The 21,001-nt window shown below is 46.4% G+C and overlaps 1 protein-coding gene across 4 annotated transcripts in view; it reads right to left on the minus strand.

Annotated features, from left to right (window-relative positions):
* Positions 1–21,001, minus strand: part of ITPR1 (inositol 1,4,5-trisphosphate receptor type 1) — a 338,711-nt gene that overhangs the window by 87,792 nt on the left and 229,918 nt on the right. The window lies entirely within an intron of this gene.

Raw genomic sequence — 21,001 nt, forward strand, 5'->3', positions numbered from 1 at the left:
TGAGCCGATGCTTAAGTTTCCAAGGGCTGATGAAAATTCTTCCCTGGAGTCTTTGATATGTTTCTTTTCACTCACACCTGCTCTGGGAATCTCTGGGACTCTTGGGGATGTCTCCAACCAGAGCAACCCATTCCTGCCCAGCTGGACCAGATGCTCTGCAGGTGACTGGCGATGTCAATGGCTGGGGGGGGGGGGTTTCTTGGCTCTCTACCTACACCTGTAATTTAAGAGTTCCCCACTTCCTGGGAAACCCTCCCTCTGCAAGTTCTGTGGCAGCAATGGCCACTGAACATTTCCAATTTGCTAGGCACTGCCTGAGTACTTTATAAGCATTATCTCATTTAATCCTCATAGCTACCCTGTGAGATAAGTTCCATTATTGTCCCTGTTTTACAGATGAGGACACTGAGGGCCCCAAGAAGTAACTTGCCAGGTCATACATGCAGTGAGTGGTGAGGTGCCTGGCACACATGCTCCACTGCTCTTACCCACCTGCTGTTAAACACCTCTCAACCTGTGCAAGAGACTCTGCTCTGAATACCTTCAGGCATTTTATAATCCACCCCACCCCTGCAGCTACCCCCAAGACCCTGCGAGTCTCAGAGGCATAAATATAGATTCCTCTCACAGTAAAGAATAACTGTGGTAGGTACACATCTGAATACCTAACTTTCCTCTGACGTTTAATCCATTTGTTAATAGGGTTCCCAAACAACCTCCTCCTGCTGGTTGAAGGTCTGCCAGGGCTGGAGATTATAAATCATTAACAAAACCATTGTCATGCAAACACTGCTGTAGGTCTTGAGTCCTTTTCTTAGAAACCAAAGATAACAATCAAAATTCAAAGATCAGGAACCATGAACTAGGTAATAAAACAGGCAGAGTGAGCCCGGAGAATTATAGGTCAGGAAGCCTCAGTTTTGGTCTGGCTCCTCTCTCCTGCCAGCCTGGATCTTCGGCAATTTGGTAATTGTGCCCTGAGTTCTTTTAAAAATGAGAGACTTACCACCTGCCTCGTCAGCAACATGTGGAAGCAGAGGGCTCAGCAAGGTTGCAGTTATGAAATGTTAAGTGTGAAAAACACTTTACTACTGAGCACTATTCAAATGCCAGGTGTTATTGGTTGTCTAACAATAGCATCCCTCTCAAAGGAAAGGCATTGGAAGGTAAGACAGAATGCACAATGTTCTGGGTGTTATGTAATGACCAAAGTCTAGTGTTCAAATGACAACCAGTGATAAACAATTCCAGCTGGTTCTGGTAGGTCAAGATGGCCTCTAAACTGAGAGCAAAACCACAATGAATAGCAATTCCTAATAGCTGTCACAATGGAGGAAGTAAGAAAAAATAAAAGTCTGCCTGGAATTTCACTAACTATAAAAGCCATTCAGATTTCTACACCCATGCAGATAAACACTGTTACTTCCACGTCTCAAAGTTTAGTACACCCAAAGGCAGAATGCAAGTCTTTCACCATGAACTGTTTCCCACCATTCTAGACTTCAGGGAAAGTCTGATGTATGAGAAGGGTCTAATCATTAATAAAGTGGCCATTCAGAACTGAACACTCCCCTTGGCATAAATTACTGCTCACTCTAAGAAGGAACTTTTCTGTAATGTTTGATAGGTTTCAACCAGTCAACATATGGAGCTCTTAGTTTATCAACCTCTCTGAGGATGATTCCAGCTTTAATGACTTCAGAAATTACGGAAGACTTCAAAAACAGAAAAAAAGCAATAAAGCAAAACAAGTCTGCACTGGAATGGCATCAACATTTCAACTTCATTTTTCTGAAACAAGGTCCTCCCTTGTCCACACTGTAAGGTCACCTCTTGATGACTTAAGAGACAAACACACCATTTTAACTCCTCTGTCGGGCCAGGGTGGGGTAGAGGCCCATCACTGACAGCTGACCTTGAGAGCAAAAGTGAAGAACAAAGATACCCTTCCTCTTATCAATCTGGTCACTGGGCTCCAGGGGAAGGGCCTGAGCTTCTTCAGGGCCAAGGCCAAAGCTGTGGATCTTTATGATGCTTTTCAAGGTGAATTCTGTTTTCAGCAAGCAGCAAAGCCCAACCTGTTACATAACAAACACTTTTCCCCTGAGATGGAAAGCTTAGCACCTCTCCTTTCTCCCTGTGCCCACGGGAACCAGTGCTTGCTGGGAGCGCTCTGCCCTATCTGGTAACAGTACTGCCCCCTCAACCCTGAGTGGGTCAGAATGTTAAGTTTCACACATATTCCTCAATACCTCGACTAAAACACTGTACTTCCAAAAAATAAACGTGCAAGGTGTAATCTTATAAAGTCCTTGATTGTGTAGGGAGGCTGTCAGCAATCATGGTCTCCAGCAATATTTAATAGCAAAATCAAACACATTTCAGGGAGGCAGGTCAATCCCAAAGACCCTGTGACTCTGGCCCAGGAACAAGACATTAAGGAGAGTCCAAATTTCCTCCGGGTTCAATGATCAAACCTACTTATACACAACAAAGGACCAGCATCTTGTCTAAAGGTACACTGGCACCACTGTCTGTCTCTTCCAGTCAAAGTGGTGAGGAGGAAAATGGAAAGCCTCCAGAAAGAAAAAAAAAAAAAAAAAAAGCAATGATGATCAGAGGAATGCAAAATAGATGATACCCACCGAAATAACAGTGAGATCGATGTAACCCCCAAATCTGCCTAAAGTGCAAGGCGATTGTGGTAGGGAGCTCCCAGGCAATCCTCCAGAAACGCAGGAGGTATTTTGGCAGCCAACATGTGGCTTATAAAAAAAAAAGTCACTACATAGCAAAGGAGAGTTTGATTATAGCTCAGGTAGGACTTCTGTTAACACATACCTGCCATGTGAGTTGTATTTAACTTACTCTAGCTTTGAGTCTGAGGCCTTATGAAGTATATATAACTCACATCTTTTGTACAATGCCACACTGAAAAGAAATTTTTTTCCTTAGGGCCACAGTGTTTTATTAAGTCAAGAAACGTGTTTATATTGACACATGAGGCCCCAGGCTCCAAACTAGTGTGAGTTAAATACAACTCACATGGCAGTTAAAGTGCTTGATGTAATTAAACACTATGGCTTCCAGGGAAACATTTTTTTTTTTTTCCTAGTGTGGTAGTCAGTGTGGTAAGGAGTCAGGGAGGCTTCAGAATCTCAGTCCATAGACATGTACTCAACTAAGAAGAAATGAGCAACATGAATTGCGCATCTGTGGCCTCTGAAGATGGCCTCCAGGGCTGATTCTGAGGTTTAGCTACAAGTATCTTCTGTAGTTTGTGTGAAACTCTCAGGTCCCCTGCCAGCTCATTCACAGACTGGCTGCAGTCTCTGTGGCTGGGAGGCCACAGAGGCCTCCTCATCAGGCCTCCACTCTGCATTATGAGACCTGAAAAGAAAGATGCCAGAGGTACCTGGAAACTCTATCACCAAGAGACGCACCCTGTACATCAGCATGGGAAGGGGCAGTGGAGCAGGGGCCTCCTCCTGTGAGGCAGGTCCAGGACGGAGGACCTGGCAGTGACAGGTGCTGTTCCTCCCCACGAGGGTCAATCTGTGTTTTGGAGAAAGCACTGAAGCAGGAGCTGCAGGGTCAGAGGAGCTGATCTTTGAGACAAACCCGCCAGGTCTTTACGCGTACCTGAGGGATGACGCATCAACACTGACTGATGTTTCCTGCCCTCAACACTCCAAGGTTCCCAGGGAACTCAACTGGCGATTCATACTGATGCCGAGAATAATCCTTGACTCACCCTTCTCGTGCAGAAACACAGGGCTCAGAGAAAGAGCCCTCTGTATCTCACATCTTCAGCAATGTAGGGGTGACTATAAGAATAAGGGTGATTTAGGAACTAGGTCACTTAGGACAGGTCATTTAACAATTCCCAGCCTCAGTTTCCCTATATGTAGTGAGGAAAGAGGAAGATAAGAACCATTGGAGAGGCCCGTTGGGTGGAGCCCAGAAGGGAACACAGGTGCCACCTGGTACTCTATACCAGCCATGTTCTCCTCCCTGCTCTCCTACACACCTAACGAGTCTACTTGCCCAGGATATACCAAGAAAATAAACATACCCTCTTCTGCCAGGGGCAAGGAGCCTGGCTCACAAATAGCAAAACATCAAGCAAAGCAAGTGCCTCCCTGATGGGGGACCTGCCATCACCCCCAGTCCTGCTCAACTCACTTGCTCCAACAGCCAGTGGATTCACTCTGGAACATCTCCCAACCCCATAGGCCCATTTTGCTGTGTGCTGGCTGCCAGGTAACTTCCACAGGGCTGCAGAGGGCATCCCTGGCAGCACACAGTGAGACGCAGCACAGATGGCCTGGTGGATGGAAAGGGGCAGGGTGAAATTACACAGCGCTCATCTGTGTAAGTGCTGCTTCGTACATTACAGCGTTGGCAGCAGCGCATGTATCCAAGCAGGTGTCAGCCTGAGTCAACTTGGTGCCCTTTAGAAGCACGAACTGACTAGGCGTTGACAGGGGCCTCGGAGCTCACCTCACCTGGCCTCCCACCTGACGACAAGCATGGTACCTTGGTGAAGCAGGCAGTTGATGCCACTCTGCCACCCCCACACTATGCCCCCAACCATGCTGGCCTCCTACAACTCCTGCAACCTGCCAAGTCCATGCCAGGGATGTTCCAGAATACTCATGCCCTCTGCGGCTTTTCCCATAGCTAGTTCCTTGCTCAGCTATTGGGTCTCAGCTTGAACGGCACCTCCCTGGAAAAGCCCCTCCTTGACCCCTCTCTGCAGGCCATGTCTGTTTCCCCTTCCTGAGTTATTATTTAGCTGATTGTTAACTGGTTTCCGAGCTACCTCTCCCATAAGACCATGCGCTCCTGGAGGGCAGGACCCACGCTGATCTCTTCCCTGACTGTATCATGGCCCTCACACAGTGCCTGGCACCCAGTAAGTGCTCAATGAACATTTACTTTATCAAGCTGAGTGAAGTGGCAATGCCAGTAGTTCCAGCACGCAGGGGGATCAATCACTTGAGTAGCTGAAGTTTAACTGAATGACCAGAAGATCCCTACATATGAAAGCTCAAAGTCCCACTAAATAGGAAAATGCAGCCTGCCACAGACCAGCCGCAGGTGGCTGACACGGAGATGTCACCTCTCAGAGGCTAATCAGGCCCATAACTCCGTGATGGGCTCAGCCCTGGCTGGGCATTCTTAATCCATCTAGTTAACTGTTAACTACTGTGGCCCCACGGACATAGCAGCTTGCGTTACTAACTACAGCGCAGGAGGGGCGACCGTTAGTGGGCCTCTTGTCTCAGAACCTGGCTCTCTCCCCAGACTTGACAGCTACAAGCTCTGGGCTGAACAGTTTGTGGGCTTGTGTTGCAAGGAGGCTAATAAAAACACATTTCTCAAACACCGTATGGTGAGGGCAACTGAAATATATCCTCTTCAAAGAAATATAACATATATATTTTTTAAGTCAGGAATTCAAAGGGAAACAAGAGGCCTACTAAAGACTGCGGATGGTTTATGGGACTGTACCCTTCAGTGTCTGGGCCATCTTGATGATAAGTTTAAAACCCAGGCATAGAAAATGGGTAGAAACTTCAAGAGAGCACCTGACAGTTTCGAAAAGGAACTTTGAAGACCTCGGGAAATGTAAGTGGGCATGGGTTTCTCCGCAAGATGAGGCTCAAGGCGGAAGAACCAGAGCCAGCCATGAACATTAAGTCAGAAGTGGGTGCTCCGAGCTGGTGTGAGCAGCTGTCATGTCCTCCATTAGGAGTCAAGCCGCTGGCACTTTCTAATGAGAAATAGTCTGAGCCATGAAGTTAACTCTGCTGGAAGATTTCCAAAGGGAAAGTCCCTCTGGTTACGCAGAGAGAGAGGAAAAAAAAAATTACCTACTTGGTCTGGAATCTGGGGATATTTTATGCAGATGTCTCGAATGAGGGGAAGTCAGCTTGCCTTTGATTATGCAAACAGACTACTGCTATTAAGGGTTGCACAACTTTTGGGCAAGGCAGGGGTAGGTTTGGCTTTTTAAAAATTTTTTCAGCCTCTCCTCATGGAACTGCTTTTTTTTTTTCTAAGAACTTTTCATTCTAACTTCACATCATCTGCTCTGGTGGGAAAGTGATACACACCCAGCCATCTCAGAAGCCTCTGTGGCCACCATAAGGCCAGGCCGGGTACAGGTGGCTCTGGGCAGCCACAGGTTTTCAGAACTGCACATTTGGCTTCTCGACCGAGCATGTGATGGAGCAGTAAATATTTTTCTTTTTAATGAGTGATTTCAACCTTCAACCTTCAGGTAGCAGGAATTGCCCAAGCTCCAGGAATTACCACTGTGGGACAAGCCCATTCTCTTGCTTACATGTGGCTCTGTTTTATAATGTGGTAGAGAAGTAGGTAACATCACTCCGCAGGAGGCAAGAGCACAAAGGAGACTATATGGAAATACAAATAGCCCTTCTCTGGGCCATACTGACTGTCCAGCTAGCAACAGAATTTTAAAGAAATCTGAATTCAGAGCTTAAAGGAGACAACTTCTATCAGGTGAGAGGAACGAATTCCAGGATGAATCCCTCTAAGGAAGGGGTTGGTAATAAAAAAAAAAATTCACAAGAAAACAAATAAGGGAAGGTGGAAAAAAATACAGCTTAGGAAAAAAACTCTTCTGATGTCCTAGAGCTACACAATGGGGGAGCTCTTAGGAAGGAGAGGGAAAATATTCTGTTTCCGGAGACAGCTCCAAGAATCATGAGTAGGTGTGAGAAACAAGGAAGCTTACAGATTTAAAAAATAAAATAAAATAAAAAAAAGAAGAAAGAAAGAAAGAAAGAAAACAAAGAAAAGGAGGTGGAAAAAGGAAAGAGTCAGGGAAGGGGGGGGAGTGAGATCTTTGAGAGACAGGGGAATTAAAAAACACCATGGCAACCACTCAGTCCACCTACCCTGGCCGCCCACCCACAGCCAGATTCTTTACTGACGCATTTGAGAACAAGCTGGTTCCTACCAGCTCAGGAAGGTGAGCAAACCCAGAGAGCTCATTAAATCCCTTCTCAGCGACTCTTGTCTGCCTGCAGATAGTGAGCAAGGAGGATATAAATAGAAGTTATATAACATCTCTTTGTTGATTCCTGTGCTTACCAAAAAAATGCAGCCTGACCTTGTTTTTCTGTAGTTTGCCTCGGCCTGCCAGTTGAGGACTTTCATCCAGATAGGAATCATCTTAAAGTTTAAAAAGCAGGATATAGATTTCCAAGTTAAGGGTACTCAGGATGATTGTTCAAGTTAGGAACCCTCAGGGTCAAGTCCTCCTCAGGTATTAAAGAAATATCCAGTAGCTACATAAGATAAAAAAGAAGTCAGGTAAGGAATCTTGTGGCTTCCTCTTAGAACCTTCCCTGATGAAAATTAAAGAGTAAATTTAACACCCCGGAGCAAAGAATCATTAAAATTCATTAAAATGGCATCTTGGGTTAAAAACCCAAGACCATATATGTATTTAAAGTTAACTGGCAATTTCTAAATATCCCCGGAGGCATACTTGGCTATCTTTTTCTTCCTTAATAGGTAAAACATAACAGTCCAGTGGATGCAAAAGGCCTCCTCCTTAAAGATGCTGATATAAGCCAGGGCCACGTGGGAAAACACAAATCAGGTGCCCTGAAATGCAGCCCCACATGGCCACCCCTCCAGCACCTGTCCAGACTTGAACAGACTCTCCCCTCAGTGCCTTTGTCAGGAAGTAGTTTAAAAGGAGTGCGCACTTAGGAGACGTACTGCTCAGAGCTGTGATGATGATTCTTGTGTAACCTGTTGATGCCACAGAACTCGTTTAAAAACTGTTACCATGGGAACTTTTCCCTAGCAAGTGCTCTTCAAGAAATGCTACAGGTGCTGATGGATTCAATACCCTTGGTCCCGGTGAGCTTTTTCTGTATCTTACAATGTATAAATTTAACTGAGAGGACTTCCATAGTCTTATGCAAAAGTCTTAAATGCAAACATCTTCAAAGGTCAGGCAGTTAGGTGTTAGATGACCTGAGAGTATACAGAGGCCACACTTAAGCATCCAAAGGTTCTATACACAGAGTGTTCAATGCCCCATGTATTAGCAAAAGAAAATACCCCACAGAGCTAGAGTCAGCTCAGAGGGTTACTGTGGCAAGATGCCATGTCTGTCATTCCTATTATGAGAACTCCTTTCTCATCCATACTTACAGGTAGTCAAACACACAAGAAGGCATAATTCGGGCAAGAAATTGAGCATTAAATAGGAGCAATTGAAAAGATGCTCATGTATTAGCCATTTGCCATTATAATATTAGAAGTGTCTAGATGACTTATAAAATGACCAGAATAAGAGTTTGTTATTTTGTTCTTACTTTAAGAAAAAGAATCACCCATTAGTATTCAAGGTTAACTACTACAACCTCCTCTTCTGACACGTGAGGAACTGGACCTAGAGTTTATATGAGTTGTTGTGGACAAGGAGTCCCCAACACTTGGTCTTAAGTCATGTCACTGAAGCCATCAGCCCATGTGTCTGCCAAGCCCCACCAGCCTCCTGCCTTCTCCTTTTCTAAACTCCCTGCAGAGGAAAACAACTTCTACCTTCTACAATGTGAACAGTAAGGATCTGGTAGGAACCAATACAGCTTCACGTCCCGATGCAGCAATGTTGCCAGGTAACAAATGTAGAAATATACTCCAAAAACTGTATGTGACAATATACAACCTCCGCTCTGCAGCTGATAACTGAGGGAGTGTTAAAACATCGTGTTCTCTTAACACTTGGGCTTTTGGTGTGAAAATAAAATTAAATGGGATACTTCCTCTTGTAAATATAAGACAGGCATACAACTCACAGAGGCATCTACTAACTAGAAATACGTAGTAGAGGGGTTTGCAACAGCTATCTGCAGTGCCTCCTAGCTTTCACTCTTCCCCCCAAGATGAATTGCAGAAAACACAAAGGAGAATTAACGGAGCAAGAGCCTTCCTTATGTCTGGGACACGTTCACCTCTGACTACTGTGAGGGAAGCTCAGACATGTTATAAAACTGAAGGTGCTTCCATGGTGGGGGTTCCTAAGAGTACTTTCAAACTCACTGGGTAACTAAGCAGTGACCACACACCTTTCAGATCAAATACCAGTGCAGCCTACTCCCATCCCAGTGAGAAGACAGGCAGTGCTTACCAGTACGCAGAGCACCAAAGAGGATGCACCACCCTGAATAGCTCCCTCACACTGGGCCCCAGCAACTAACGTCTATCTAGCGTGGTGGGAAGCTGAGGGTCTTATGTTCGAGTATGTGACTTTAGGTATGATCAATGACTCTTTTGAGACTCAGTTTCCTCATCTGTAATGGGGACTCTCTCACCTAGTCCAAAGCACCTTCAACAACACTGTACACAGCGATGGGCGTTTTATAAAGGTGAGAGATCCCTCTTCCCTTTTCCTTCCCCCAAACGTGAATGTTTTTCAACCAACAAAGAATGGGGAGAATCTGGTGCATTCAGCATCCCTGAACAAAATGGGTAAAAGTTGAAAAGAATAAGCCTCACTTTATGCCAAAGAGCATATGCTTCTTTAGATGCAAGTAAAGAAACAAAAAAATGCTAATAACTTTCCCTAAGAACCCTAATTAAATAAGGGTCCTCAATCTCTCCAGTGACTGTGTCTGCAATATGCAGAACTGTCTCCTCATCACTGACTGTCACAGACGTGGGAACCTGGAACTTGCTGGAAGTGAAGAAGCTGCGTGTGAGGCACACATAATTTTTATCTGGAAAATGAGATGCTCAATCTGAAAGGAAAAATCTTTACCAGTTTCTTCCCCCAGCATTAATGGGCCAAGTTTATAAACAAAGAGAACACACTGCCCTCCCAGGCTGTCTTCTGATGCGCTGAGAGGGCACAGCACCTTCCACAAGGAGCCACCGCCGAAGACAACAGACAGACAGTAAAGTCACAAATTCCAATTTGCCTGGCAAACAGAAGCAAGGTCTCTGAAGGAGCCACGTCTGTGCTCAGGAAATTGGCGGCGGCTTCTCCTGTAAGGAGACAGCTCTGCAGAGAGGTGGAGAACTCGGGGTCTGGCAGGAAGCAAACCTTGACATAGCTACCGGCCAGCCCTGTACTCTGAGCAAGTTACCCGACCTCTCAGGTCCTCTATCTCCTCATTAGTGGAAAGGGGTCACAGCAAGGCTACCACCCAGGAACACCAGGAAGAGTGCAGGAGGTCATGCCGCAAAGCCACTTAGCTCCTGGCCCAGAAGTACTCACGATTCCTACTATCCATATCGCTTCTCAGCCTTTTGGCTAAGATCAAGTGCATCTCTCCTAGCTGTAGTTATTATTAAGAAGAAAAGAGGAGGAAATAAACCCAAGTATCACTGTCATCACAAGGATATTTTTCCAAAATGACATTATGTATTTCCCCAGGGCTCAGGTCAACTTAATTCCACCCCCCCCAAAAAGGGTCCCCTTTAAAGTGGTAATTACCATTAACAACATGATTTCACATTCTCGTGTTTATAATCGGGACTGATAAGAAGGCTAACATGCTGTGGTGGGTCAGAACTTCTACTCCTTCGGTGAACAATTACTAAACACCCACCATAGTCCAAGTGCTGGGGAGTCAGACGGAGGCCTGACCCTGGAAGAAATGGCACTCTTGGGTAAGTGGGAGAGAAAAGATAAGCATCCAAAAAGTAGCCAAACTGCTATTTACAAGCAATTACTGCGTGTTAAGTACCAAGCTGAGCTGAGCGCCTTCTACATATGATCTCAGTGAATTCCCAGAAAAACGGACAGGGCAGGATCACCCACACTGCTTCCTCAGGCACTCCCCAAGCCCCCTTTCTGAGCGCATTTAGAGACTTCTCTAGGAGACCTGGGGTGAAGACGGGCTTGGTCTCTGCTCCCTCGGGTCTTACAGTCAAGCCCAGTAGAAGTGTGGTCACTACTACAGTAAACATAGCACAGCAAGGAGGCGGAGAGCACTGCCTCTGCCTCGGGGGCTGGAGGGCAAGTTTCTAGGGCAGGAAACACTACCATCAGGGCTGGGAGAGCCTGCCAGGTGAAGGAAAAGAGGGCACATCCCACACAGAGCAAAGGCATTCCGGTCTATGGCCTGGCCAGGGGTTGGCAAACGTGAGGTACAGCTGCAGGACAGTGAGTGTGGGGTGGTGGCATGTGGAAACCCGGGTAGGGCAGAACACACAGGCGCCTGTGGATTTCATCAGGGCAGCCATGGATTTGGTCCTCCATGGAAGGCTATTAAGATGGAGGGAGAAGGTCAGGTTTCCCTGGGGGGCATCATTGACAGCCATGTGGAAGAAACACCTAGGGACAGTGAGGCTGCGAAGAGGCTCTGTCATCCTGGTGAAAGGCCATCGGGTTTAGAGTACAGACAGCCCCATGCTGGCAGGCGGAAGAACCTGGTGATCAAGAGCATGAACTCTGAAGCCACAGCTCCTGGTTTCAGATCTGGCTGTTCCACCGACCCTGGCTGGGCTGCTCTGGGCATGTCACGGACTTCCCAGGGCCAACTAACTGGCCCATGATAGGTCTTAACTGACCTCACTGGATGCTGGCTGTTAAACTATGGGGAAAATCAAGAGACTGCTGACTGCATGTGAGGTGTCCAGCTAGGGTGACTGCAGGGCTCGTGGTGGGGAGCCCACTGATGTAGACATGGAACCTGAGAGGGCAAATGGAGCAGAAGGGAGGTGACAGTGTGACAGGGCTGGTGGCTTAGAGTCCACACAGGTGTAGATGCCCACCTGGGATTTGAGCAAAAATCTAGAAATCAGCAGAGATGCGGGGAAAGGAGTTGTTGGCATAAACGATGGCTAGAAGCCTTGGGAGTAGATGCAATCACCCAGGGAGTTTGTAGAAAAAGAAGACAAACAGGCTTCAGACAGGGCTCTGCCATTTAGATATTTTAAGTTCCACTGTATATGGCCCACTAGGCCATATGAAGTGACTAACCTTGAAACGTGACGCTCAGAGATGGCTCACAGATCAAAGTCTGGAATCTCAGGTGTCTGGACTCTCAAGCCCCAAGGAATGGCTTGTCTTACCCGCATCCCAAATTTGTGGGTGGTAAACAGGGGTGATGGAATACCTTGGACACACAATGGGGAAAGGGGAGGTAACCTTTAGGAAGAAAAAAGTCTTGTAGAAATGATCCTGCCTGTCCCTACCAGGAAGGAAGGAAGGAAAGAAGGAAGGAAAGATGGGAAGGAAGACAAGGAAGGAAAAAAGGGGAAGGGGAAGAGAAAAATGAAAAAGGAGGAAAGAAAAGATAATGAGGAAAAAAAGAGATCTCTCTTTTCCTGAATTCATATTCATTACTTGAGTCAGTAGCTAGAATATCTTGGGAGTTAAAGATATTGCTCATCTGGTGAATATTTACTTAAAACCTGTAATTGCCTTACCAGGAGGTGAAGAACACAAAAAACAAAGGAAAAGCCATGGTTCTTTTCCTTAAGTAGCTTAATATCCAGGTAGTAAAGATTAAACAAGCCCAGATGTTGGCAAACATTTTTCCAAAGGACACATGATAAACATTCTAGGCGTTGAGGGCCATATAGTCTCTGTCGCAACTATTCAACTCTGCCCTTGTAATTTAAAAGCAGCCCTGTGCAATACCAAAGGCATGAGCGTAGCTCAATAAAACTTTATCTACAAAAACAGGTGGCTGACTGGATTTTGCCCATTGGCCACCGGTTACCAGTCCATGAACATATCACAAAGCCACCAGAGAAGATTCTGGTTTCAGCCTGGCACTTCGCAAGAGGCGTTCCATACTCAGAAGTCATTAAGGAAAGTGTGGAGGAACACAGACCTCTTGCTAGACCTGAAGAAAGAAAAAGGAATTAGGAAAATCTGGATCTCTTGTGGCTCCAATAGGATAAAATGAAGTAATGGCTCAATTTACAACTACTTTCAAGTCTTCTTTGTGCCTATTCAAATTTTGGAGAACATGGAAAACTAATAAGTTTCCTTCGGAGGCATCTCTTAGAAATTGATTCCTGCTCCCAGGTTTTTTAAGAAGGAAGGAAGATTAACATTCTGCTTTCAAAGATCTTCCCTGCCTTTTTTTCCCCCCAAACAACTGCAATCTTCTCATGGGAGGCCAGAAGTGTGGACGTATCTAACTGTCCACTTCTACTCATATTGTTTGGCTCTGCTACTCAGAAGAAAAGTAATATTGGGTCTCCAATTCCTCTAGAAGCATGAACCAGGATGCATACACTTCCCTGGGACCATCTCAGGGGGACTGTGCTTCTTATAACCAAATAAGAAGGAGCCACAGGTGAAACAAAGCTGATAATTCTTGACAGAATTTCTTGCCTTTAACTGCAAAATTGAGTGCCAGAAGGTCCAGCCATTACATAGTATTTGGAGAGCTGCCATGGAGATGGCTGGGACCACTCTGGGGGAGCTGTCATTTTCCTTTGCAGGAGAGTTTGCTCAAGTCAGATATGCCTAAGAATAATACCTACTGCTGAATTTTGAGTTTCTACCTTACAATCTGGATTTAGACCAGTAATCCTAAAGATCCTTGTTCAATGACACTCTAGTTTCCTGGGAATGGAGAAGAAGAGTAAGGTGCTTATGTCAAGGGCATTATTAAGGAGGAAAGGAAAGAGGAGAGCCTGGGCAAGAGGGCACTTTATACTGTGAAGTGACTACATCGCCCCTTTCTTTCTGCTACATCCAGAACTTCTCAGTCTAAGGAATTTGTACCCAAGGCAATAAAGTTTCTCAGCCTTTTGGACCTTTAAAATTGTTCTCAATACACAATCAGAAGGATTTAGGTTGAATGTGAAAATAATATAATGTATAGAGCATTCCCCCCAGGCCCACTGGGTAATAAGCCACTTCAGGGGTGTCCAACCTTTTTTATTCTCTGCCACACACTGGAAGAATAAGAGCTGTTTTGGGCCACACAACAAATAACACTAACGAAAGTTGATAAGAACCACCACATTGGAGATCTTTATATCAGCTATCTGCGGTGTGAGGACTTTCTATGAATGCCCTGTTTAGCCACCCCAGGTGCCAGGTGAGGTGGGGACGATCACTGTCCTGCTCTCCAGGTCAAGAACTGGGCAGGGAAGTGGGGAGGGCTCTGCCTCGAGTCCTGAGGTGGGCACAATGGAGGAAGGCCTTGAACCTCGGTCTTCCTACTTCACAAAATCAGCATCCCAGCAGCAGCTCTGCAGGTCTACCAGGCCAGGGACCTTCCCCCATCTCTTTGTTTAATTCTCTCAACAACTCCATAAGGAAGGGACTAGGTTTTTCTAATCTTCATTTTACAGACAAGAAAACTGAGTTTCAACCTGGTCCTGAGAAAATCCAAGGTTACTCAAGGCCAGCAGGGGCAGAGCCTGGATTTCAATGTAACTAATCTGGAGGCCACATAACTTCACATGACAGGCTCCCTTTCAAGGGAGTCTCTCTCTAGACCTGCAACCTTTATGCCACCTGTTCTCAAAGGAGGGACAGTGTCCAAAGAGGTGGCCCCTGTGCCTGTCATCGAGGCCAGATAGGGCAGCAACCTGGAGGAAGCCTGCTGGGGACAGGCCAGCTGCCTCTCTCTTCCTCTCATGCCCATGGCTCCTGAACCCCCACTCGCTGGGAAGAGCTGCCCTCTGACTCCACTGCTGGCTCTACTCCTTTCCCACATAGATAAAACCTGAGGTTAGAAAACACCACTTAGAAGTGACTCATTTCTGACTTCCCTGCCAAAAACAACACCCATTTACGTAACTTGCTCACACCCCAGTCTTTTCCTCCTCCTCCGGGTGACTGCCCTGTCAGATCCAGGCTGATCTTCCTCACAAACTGGCCTTCCGTTTCCAGCAGAGGCACCTCCAGCTGCCCTTCCCGGCCTTGTCTATGCCAACAGGGGCCAGAGGTAACCAAACCAGTGTGTTTCCCCTACACTGTTCCATGGGGACTTCTTCTGGAACGGTATGACGTTTCCTATCTCATACCGGCTCTTGGGCTGATTTCTTAAGTCAACCTCAAAAATAAGAGTGTGGTGCAGGAAAGGCCTCGTGAACTGGGGATCTCTCTCTCTCTCTCTCTCTCTCTCTCAGCTGAATTTGCAGGCCAGCTTCCAGATGGAGCACTTCTCACATTTTCCATCCCTAGCTGTGTACGTGCAGAAAAGAAAACCCTTTTTGGGTGTGTCCATAGACGAGACGTTGGCATAGGTTATAGCCATGGGCAGCCATTTGATACATAAAATTCCCTGTGTTTCTGCAACCAGAAGCAATTAATAAAAAAAAAAAAAATTAAAATAGCTATCCCTGTAATTTGCTGTGAGGTTCTCTATGGTCATGTTGGCACACATGTCCCTAAAACATCTGTCTGTGGTTAAATGCCCACTGCCCCTGCCCAAACTAGGTATGTTCAAAGATAGACCCTCCTCTCCTTCATTCTAGGTAAGGGCAGCCCCAGTCCCCACCCCACCCCGTGGGGAAGAGGAAGCGGAGGGAACTTCCCCCGGGTGCTGGTGGGAACATCTTTGGAGGAAGGAACACAGAAACTGGCAAGGACTCTAAGGACGGATATGAAAGTGCCGTGAGCCCTGCTGAGGCCTGTCTGTGCCAAAAATTAATTCATAAGCAAATGCTTATTTTATAGTTTCCCACTTGCTACCAAACATCAAGCTGAAAGGAAATATTTCTTCTGGGGGCTGGCAGGAAGAGGGTGGCACCGGAGTGGGAAGAAAGCAAGCAGGAAGTACTCATCAAGACAAGCTTGATCCTATCGCCTGACAACATGTCACCCATTTCTGGAGAATCCAAGGGCTGTGATACTATCTCCTTGTTCTTATAAGCAGAGGAACACAAAGTCTGAGCTGCTCTGACAGGAACTAGGTAGAAGGAAAAGTTTGGGAGGTAAGCGCCATCTTCAGATGTGACCACCAGCAGAGAAGCCAGGGCAGGGATAGAAGATGCTGAGGACTTGGGGACGCTCTTCCTAGGAGCCCATTATGCCAACTGGGAAGTAGCCTAAATTTGGTGTCCAGGCCTTCCAGGGCTTTAAGTGAGTGAGGTGACTGATAACAAGGTTTCGGCGTAAGGGCACAAACTCTCTCCTTGAGGATACCCAGCAAGCCCTCTATGTCATTGCTTTTGGGTTCCCATAAATTGAATCCTCTAGGGCCTGGGCAATAAAATTCAGAATTTCCAGAGAACTATGGCCCCTAGTGACATAATCCTCAAGAAAGTGAGGATAATCGTCTCAATCCTCAAGACAAGACTGACTTTTCACACACCATGCAAAAAGAGAAGGACAGGTGTCAACACTTTTGCAGAGAAAGGACTGAACATCCAGGGAGAACTAAGCCCCCCAACTGTAAAGACAATGGTGCTTCCCTTCTCTGAAGCTTAAGAAAGTGAGGTAGCTATTCGCATAATTATTTTGGGGGATGGTAGTGAGAGTGCCAGTTCCCAGAAGTGGTCCCCAATAATTCCCTCTTTTTATACACCCTACCCAACAAGAAATGGGAACTTTTCTCCCCCTCCCTTCAAAGTGGGGCTTGTGTCATGACTGGCTTTGACCAATAGAAAGAGACAATAATGACATTTTAGGAATTCCAAGCCTAGGCTTTAAAAGGGCTAGTAGCTTCCAATTCCTGCTTCTTCAAATGCTACTTCTCAGAACCCAGCCACCATGCTCTTAGAAGCCCAAACCACATGGAGAAGCCACATGGAGAACCAAGGCACTCAGGCAGCAGTCCCAGTGGAGAGGCAGCACCAACTGCCACAGTCATCCAGTGGCCACCTTGCCAGTTCTGAGACCACTCAAACCTTGATGACTGTAGCCTCAGCTAAGACCATACAAAGCAAAAGAACCATCCAGCTGAGCCCAGTAACTAACCACCTCAAAACTTAATAGCTTAAAGCAGTGATGATCATTGGTATCAAAATGGCTACTGTTTCAAGCTATTAAGTTTTGAGGTGGTTAGTTACTCAGGGACAGATAATGAAAATGGCAGATCTGAGTGCATGTGTGGGGGGTACAGGATATCTAGTCATGGATTTTGTCTAGCTCTGTAGCTTTGAGTAACCTCCTGGAATTTCTGTTTCCTCATCTCCACAATGACGATAATGCAGCCCCAGCATCTCTCGCAAGGCAACTGGGAGACCCATCTGAGATCTCTTGAAGGAAAGGACTTCATAAACATTAAATCACCAAGCAAAATGCAACTGGGTGCGAGTCACATTTGTCTCCTTTACTGAGCTCAGCAGCCATGAACACACATCCAGCCCTCCTATGTCTCTGCCTTTGAGGATGACAATCTTTTACCTAGTGAGAAGGAGCCTCCTTTCTAAAGCGTTCTTCCTGACGTTCTTCCTCAGACCATCCTGAAGAAGGAAGACACAGAAGGCTGGAGGAGTGTGGGGGCCAGACTGCCTCGGTTCAAATCGTGGCTCTGCTACTCACTGCTCGTATGATTTGGGGCAAATTCTTCAACTATTTTTAGCTTTAGTTTTCTCATCTATAAAAAGGGATAATTGTGGCATCTACCTCACAGGAAGGACATGAAGATTAAATGAGACGATACATAAGAAGCGCTTAAGCCTAAGTGGTGGTTATTATCATCATTATGTTTTTTACTTTTTTAAATTTCTAAAATTATCATACAGTAAAACTGACAATTTTGGTGTACTGATGTATAAATTTTCACATGTATAGATTTGTGTGACCACCACCCAAAGTGGGACACACCAGGGTTCCTCACCTAAAATCCTCCCTTGTCAAATTCTGCTTTCACCCCTAACCCTGACAAATGCTGATCTGTTCTCCATCACTAGAGTCCTGTCCTGCCAAAATTTCATATATATCGTACCATATGTCACTTTTTAAGACTGGCTTTTTTTTCCCCACTCAGTTTAATGCATTTAGGATGTACCCAAGTTACCGCATTCATAAATATGTTATTCCTTATTAGTGCTGACTAGAAGTCCACTGTTTGGCTGTACTGTGGTTGTCTGATTACAGTTATTTTTAATAATTATTTTTATAAGCCAAGAAAGACTTCAAGAAAGGAACCAGCCAACCGCTGCTACTGGGTTCTAAGGCTCCCTGGGAAAATGCTAGTGATTGCTGAAACCTACTGATTCCAAGCTGCATTGGACCTGGAAGTCCACCTATGCCTCACAGTTGACAAACAAGAGGACTGAAGCTCAGAGACAACTTTTCTAATGTCATACAACACTGGATTTGAAAGCAGGTCTCATTTCTCTTCTCAATGTAAAACATTTTCCAGATCCTAAGAGGCAGTGCCACTAACCATAGGGGTCTTATGCTCCCTCCCTACCCATGAAGGACTGGTTCCAGGACCCCCACAGATACCAAAATCCATGGATGTTTAAGTCTCTTGCATAAAATGGTGTAGTATTTGCAGATAACCTACAGAAAAGTCTCCTGTACACATGACATCTCTCGGTTACTTACAATACCTAACACAGTAGAAATGCTATGGGAATAGTTGCTACTGTGTATTTTAAAATCTGCATATGTATTGTTGAATCTTTTACTGTTTTTGTCCTCCCAAGTATTTTCAATTCGAGGTCAACTGAACCTGTGGATGCAGAACTGGCAAATACAAAGGGCCAACTGTATACGCTTCTGGAACCCTATAGCTCCGACTGTTTCCCTGCAATTCCCCTTTCTACCATCGGGAAACGTAAATCTCACGAAGCCCCCCTAACTACAGACCAACTTCCCGTCTTGGGACCACATGTGTCACACTGAGCGGGAAGTGACACTACTGATCCCTGAGCTCAGTGGGATCTGACCCTGCCTTTACTGGACTAGGGCACCTCAGCAATCATTAATAGGCAGACTGCGGTCCTGACCCCAGTCAGACTCGCTTCCCAGCTGGTCACTTACTGCTTTGAACTGGCTTCACTGCAGCAAAGCAGAACTCTGATTCACTCCCCCTGGGGCTTCAGGACTCCTGTCCTCAACTGGCCCCAGACACAACCCTAGTTCCACATCATTTTCTCCAGAGAAAGAGAAGCTCAGGGAGCCAAGGGGATCTCACAAGTCAACTCTAGGCTAGAGGCAATTTTCCTGGAACCACAGACCTCCTGCATGGTACTGGGTCAGCTGGACCCCTGACAGGTCACGGAAAGTGGGGAGGAGGGAGACTCAGAGCATGCCTATGACCCCTGGGGGCCATGCCCCCCATCCTGGCATGGGGCCCACAGGCCCCCACATCCAGGCCCAGCCCACTCATGAGAACCCGGCTCCCTGCCCGGGCGGCTGAACTACCGTAACTCCATCGTGGCATTTCATCTGGAGCCTGAGCATATGAGTAATAAATGTGTGAAAACATGAAACTAATATTCACAATTACTTTACAAGATAAAGAACTTGAAGGAAAAACAGCTTCTGTGTGCCCTGCCGTCACCATCAGGGGGTACACTGTGAAAAACACGGAGTGTCGCCAGAACCCCAGACTTCATCTCTCCAGTGAGCCTCACCCCCGCCAGCCGCTGCAAGCCTCCTTGTTATTCCTTAATTAACAGGGCCTCTGTGCGTCTGGACAACCTGAGAGCCAACTGGGACCTCTGACCCTCTCCTCTCCCACAGGCAGATCCGGGCCATTTTAGCCCAGTTTAATCAGTGTCTCCAGGTCCAGGCAGGGGCCTGGAGTGGGGAGTGGCAGTCTCCCTTCAGGACATCCTGCCCCCCTCCTTTCCCCTGTGGTCCCAGCAGGGTTCAGGCTCTCATTTCCCCTCCCCCCATTTCTTTTCTATTGGGGCACAATGTACGTACACTGAAGCAGACCAATTTGAAGCCTATGGCTCACTGAGTCTTAAACACGTGCACGCTCATGTAACCACCACCGAGATCAAGAGGTAGACTGTGTTGCCAGCACCCAAAGAGCTACCTGTGCCCCTGCCAGAAAATGTCCTCTCCCAAGGTATACCCTTTATAGCAGAGGTTTATTTTGAATTCAGGCTCTTGTTAGCTCTCCCTTAAATCACTGCTAATTAACTTTTTAATTATTAGACTGCCTCCTTCTGGCCCCTGCTTTTCTCAATAATTATCTGTCCCTATACTGCCAGATTTATAGTTCTAAGTTAAAGCTCTGAAGCCCCGTGGAGGGGTGCACTGCAGCCACACACAGAGCCCACCCACCCAGACCCTGCCTCACCTACTTTGTGCTCCCCAGCCCAAAGGACCCAACCACTGCTCTGGGAGCCCAACCTTTGCTCTGGGAGCTCACCCCCTGCTCTGCAGCTCTGGGCCTTCTCTCCATAGGACGTGACAGAGGCTCTCCACATTCCAGCTCCTCGCCCAGTTCCCACCATTCAGACCCGTACCCATTCTTCAAAGGCCATTTCATCCAAAGATCTTTCTCTACCTGTCACAGACATGGGGGTACTTCTTTGGTGGTCCCATGGTGTCTACTTCTCAGATGGCGTGTACGAGACACGGCTTCCTATGAACATGTATCCTTGCTAGATGATCAAGTTTCCGAAGGCTGAACTTCTGAGATTTCTCAAACTAGTAAGGCTTTAAGACATGTCAGGGAAGGGAGGGAATGACTTAGGGTTTCTACCTCCTTATTTGGCCAATAGAAAAAAAAAACTATCATCCATTATCAACACCATTTCATTAAAGACAAGACAGTGGAGCTAAAAATAAAAACTCGAGAGACAAAATCTCAGAAAAATACAATGGTTAGATAGTCCTTCAAAGGGAACATGCTGATTTATGAAAAATTCACCACATTGCCCTCATTTTTCACACTTGGTATGTCTAGAGAAAATTCCGTCAGACGACTGGCTCCAGTGTTTGGAGTAACATGCACACGAAATGCTCAGTAAGAATTAAGTTCAATGGTCTAGTCCAGGTGTCACGTGGAGCAAAGGGAAGGAGCATTTCAACACTGCCTTCATCTCGACACACGGACCTGGACACCATGAACGTGGCCACAATGGGGCAACACCCCATGACAAGGAG

The sequence above is a fragment of the Otolemur garnettii genome, unplaced genomic scaffold, assembly GCF_000181295.1.
Source record: "Otolemur garnettii isolate 467f Iridium unplaced genomic scaffold, OtoGar3 scaffold00015, whole genome shotgun sequence".
Lineage (NCBI taxonomy): Eukaryota > Metazoa > Chordata > Mammalia > Primates > Galagidae > Otolemur > Otolemur garnettii.